Here is a 5,000-nt window from a genome sequence, read left to right as displayed (position 1 = left end):
TTGTATCACAAGACTTCCATCCACTACAGATTGTTCGACTAGGGGATTGAGCTCTCATAGAAGTAGAAACAAAGGCATTTGGTAAAAACAAAAACAGTAATTTGAATGAGAGAGAAAGAGTCAAGTAAAATACTGCAACCACGCTAATGTGGCTTCCCTCTGAAGTCGTCACAAACACATCACCATCGATCTGAGAACAACTGTAAATGCACCACCATTTCTGCAGACTCTTATAAATCCTTCTCTAGCCCTTCTCCTCACGGCCTCTGTAGCATAGCACAGCTGTGACCAGCTTCAGGCTCTGTTGTGGGCATAGCCCTCTCCCAGCTAAGTGTGTGTGTCTGTCCGTCTGTGTGTGTGTGTCTGTCCGTCTGTGTATGTGTGTCTGTCCGCGTGTGTGTGCTTGTGCGCGCGTGTGTATTTATGTGACGGCCCCTTTGTCTGTCTGTCCATGTGGCTTGTAAGAAGTTCTGTTCTGATCTAGTTATTATATAGACAGTCAGTTTTTCCCTCTCTGTCCTCCTAACTCTCTCACACACACACAAGCACGGACTGACGCACACACACACGGCCATCCGTCTCTCTTCATCTCTGCCAGTTTCCTTACAGACTAGAGGATCTGCCATCGCAATTCATACCAGGCTTTTTGCTTTCTGTCCTACGTACCATGACCGTCGAGTCTGGTGTCATTTGATCTGATCATGCCCTTTCTATTGTGTTGCTGTGGAAGGATTGAAAATGATAGCATTATGGTGGAGGAGGAGGATTGGTTGGGTTTGTTCTCCCTAAGAAACATGGTTTCTCTTTTTAAATATGGCATTTTCCAGGAAGGAGGAACACAGTCTGAAGATGAATTGGTCGTTTGGAGCTGAAACATAATCAAGCCAACGATTGATTTGAGCAATCCAGCGCTAAGCCATTATACAATTCATCATCTAGAGGAAAAAATCTTGCCTCTCGCAGCACAGACAATGTACCTTCAGAAAGGATTCATACAACCTGAATTGAATGATGTTTTTCTGAAACTTTTACAAATTAATTAAAAATGAAAAGCTGAAACCCTAACCCCTTTCTTATGGCAAGCCTAAATGAGTTCAGGAGTAAAAAAATGTGACTAACAAGTCACATAATAAGTTACAGTTGAAGTCGGAAGTTTATATACACTTAGGTTGGAGTCATTAAAACAAATTTCTTGTTTAACAAACTATAGTTTTGGCAAGTCGGTTAGGACATCTACTTTGTGCATGACACAAGTCATTTTTCGAACTATTGTTTGCAGACAGATTTCACTTATAATTCACTGTATCACATTCCAGTGGGTCAGAAGTTTACATACACTAACTTGACTGAGCCTTTAAACAGTTTTGAAAATTACAGAAAATTATGTCATGGCTTTAAAAGCTTCTGATAGACTAATTTACATAATTTGAGTCAATTGGAGGTGTACATGTGGGTGTATTTCAAGGACTACCTTCAAACTCGGTGACTCTTTGCTTGACATCATGGGAAAATCTAAATAAAGACCTCAGAAAGAAATTGTAGACACTCCACAATATTGAAGCAACATCTCCAGATGTTGCTTCCAGTCAGTCAGGAAGTTAAAGCTTGGTCGCAAATGGGTCTTCCAAATGGACAATAACCCCAAGTCTACTTCCAAAGTTGTGGCAAAATGGCTTAAGGACACCAAAGTCAAGGTATTGGAGTGGCCATCACAAAGCCCTGACCTCAATCCCATAGAACATTTGTGTACAGAACTAAAAAGTCAGTTACACCGGCTCTGTCAGGAGGAATGGGCCAAAATTCACCCAACTTATTGTGGGAAGCTTGTGGAAGGCTACCCGAAATGTTTGATCCAAGTTAAACAATTTAAAGGCAATGCTACCAAATACTAATTGAGTGTATGTAAACTTCTGACCCACTGGGAATGTGATGAAAGAAATAAGAGTTCTCTTATTCTCTTGTCACACCCTGACCTTAGAGATCCTTTTTATGTCTCAATTTTTTTGGGGGTCACGGCGTGAGTTGGGGTGGGCATTCTATGTTTTGTGTTCTATGTTTTCTATTTCTTTGTGGTTCACCGGGTATGGTTCTCAATCAGGGATAGCTGTCTATCATTGTCTCTGATTGGGAACCATACTTAGGTACCCTTTTTCCCCATCTGTGTTTGTGGGAGGTTGACTCTATTTAGAGCACTTTGCTTTTGAGCTTCACTGTTTGTTTTTGTTGTGTTTAATGTTTTGTTTGGCATCATTTTGATTAAAATAAAGAAAATTTACGCCTACCACGCTGCACCTTGGTCCTCTCCTTTGAACAGCCGTGACATTGCTCTACTATTATTCGGACATTTCACGTTCTTAAAATAAAGTGGTGATCCTACCTGCCCTAAGACAGAGAATTTTACTTGAATTAAATGTAAGGAATGGTGAAAAACTGAGTTTAAATGTATTTTCCTAAGCCTAACTTCCGACTTCAACTATACATGGACAGTGAATTTCAAACATACTTTCAACTCACAAATAAGGGCACCTGCTGTATTGGTAGATGGGTAAAAAGAAAAGATATTAGCTATCCCTTTGAGCATGGTGAAGTTATTAATTACACTTTGGATGGTGTATCAATACACCCAGTCACTACAACAACACAGGTGTCCTTCCTAACTCAGTTGCCAGAGAGGAAGGAAACCGCTCAGGGATTTCACCATGAGACCAATGGTGACTTTAAAGCAGTTACAGAGTTTAATGGCGGCGACAGGAGAAAACTAAGGATGGATCAACAACATCGTAGTCACTCCACAATACAGTACTAAACTAAATGACAAAGTTTCACGCCCTGGCCTTAGTATTCTGTGTTTTCCTTATTATGTTGGTTAGGCCAGGGTGTGACATGGGTGATTTATGTGTCTTGTTTTGTCTAGGGGTTTTGTAGTCTATGGGGTTGTGTTCAGTTGAGTGTTCTAGGTAAGTCTATGGTTGCCTGGAGTGGTTCTCAATCAGAGGCAGGTGTTTATTGTTGTCTCTGATTGGGAACCATATTTAGGCAGCCATATTCTTTAGGTATTTCGTGGGTGATTGTTCCTGTCTCTGTGTTTTGTACCAGTAAGGACTGTTTCGGTTTTTCCAAGTTTTCTTATTTTGTGTAGTGTTCACGTTTTCATCTTTCATTAAAGATGTTCATAAATAACCACGCTGCATTTTGGTCCTCCTCTCCTTCCCAGGAAGAAAACCGTTACACAAAGTGAAAAGAAGGAAAGCTGTACCGCAAAAAATATTTGAAACACGCATCCTGTTTGCAACAAGGCGCTAAAGTAATACTGCAAAAAATGTGACAAAGGAATCAACTTTTTAACCTGAATACAAAGTGTTATGTTTGGGGCAAATGCAATACAACACATGAATTAATACCACTCTCCATATTTTCAAGCATGATGGTGGCTGCAACATGTTATGGACAACGGTCCCTCTAAACTGCGGGCGTGCAGTAGCCGCTAGACTGCCAAGCAGATCCCCAGGACTGCCATGCAGGGCAATTCAAGCAAAGCTAATACGCAGTGATAATGTATTGGGCCTTTAGCTTACTGCACAAACCTCATTGCTACAGTACTGTTTTAATTGGTTCATGTTGTTTAGGCTTATGTTTTTTTTAAGTCATGCTAAAACAAATCTGAGCCGTAGATCTCGGCTTGCATTTTGATTGAGAAAGTGATCTTGACTCAGAAAAAGTTAGTCACTACTCTTCTATTTTTCCTGTTAACAAAGTCAACGTTTCCATTTACTGTGGCAATTGTGATTGAATCAACGCAACATTAGCTGCTTTCAATGTAACATACAGAACGCATCGGAGTAGGACAGAACGCATCGGAGTAGGACAGAACGCATCGGAGTAGGACAGAACGCATCGGAGTAGGATTCTAATGCATTGGCAGCACTACTCTGCCCCTACTCTACACAGACCTGTGCGGCATAAACAATCAGAGCTGCAGTAGGCCTATATGTAAATAGACCATTGCCATATGTAGATCTGTTCCATTTACTTTGAAGTGGACTGCATGAGGGGTCATGAGTAGATGTGATTGTTTTGAGATCCATGCGAGAGCTGCATGTAGCCATATGTGCACGTTTTGTTCATATCCTTTTCTAGTAAGTTATTGGCCAGTTATAGATAATTTGTATTCAGCAATACGGGAGGGATTGCTTCCTACAAGAGCACAAAAGGTGTACATTTCCAGACATCTTAGAAAAGAAAGTCAGAGCTTGTTTTGTCTTAAAGAGGCAGTGTTGTATTTTGAGACAGGCTTGAATAACCTAAGTAGCCAATTGGCAGAGGGTAGCATCATTTGTATGAATATATGTAATAATGGTTTGAGAATGATAATGCATTTTATTTTGTAAAGTGTTTTTTTTACAACAGCATTTTCAGTCACCTCCTTCTCTGAAGGACATTTGGATAAACAGGTTAATGTAAAGCCCTGCATGTTTTTATTTTCAAAAGTCTCATACAATGTAGGCCTACATTGAACACCACACACTGGCTGCTACTGTAGGCTGACTGATAGAACAGCTATTTCTATGTTAAAATGCTAGGGGATGCATTTTCTCCATTGTTTTTGATAGTAGGCCACTCTGGTATGCCTACATCTGGATCAAATAGCCACAGTAGCCTACTTGGCCACTGTGAAAACTGTAACTTAAAGCGGGTACAGCCTCAGTGTTCACAGTAAACACGCACTGGAAGTTCCCCCAAATATTAACAATGTTCAAGTTTGCTCTCAGCTGACCGGAAATTTGCTTAGTGCCGGAAGAAATTTGAGGGAACATTGGTTATGGGTATGCTTGTGATCGTTAAGGACTGGGGAGTTTTTCAGGATAAAAAAGAAACAGAATGGAGCTAAGCATAGGCAAAATCCTAGTAGAAAAGCTGGTTTAATCTGCTTTCTACCAGACACTGGGAGATGAATTTACCTTTTACCTGGACAATAACCTAAAACACAAGGCCAAATCTAC

The sequence above is a fragment of the Oncorhynchus kisutch genome, linkage group LG17, assembly GCF_002021735.2.
Source record: "Oncorhynchus kisutch isolate 150728-3 linkage group LG17, Okis_V2, whole genome shotgun sequence".
NCBI lineage: Eukaryota > Metazoa > Chordata > Actinopteri > Salmoniformes > Salmonidae > Oncorhynchus > Oncorhynchus kisutch.
This window is presented reverse-complemented; position numbering follows the sequence as displayed.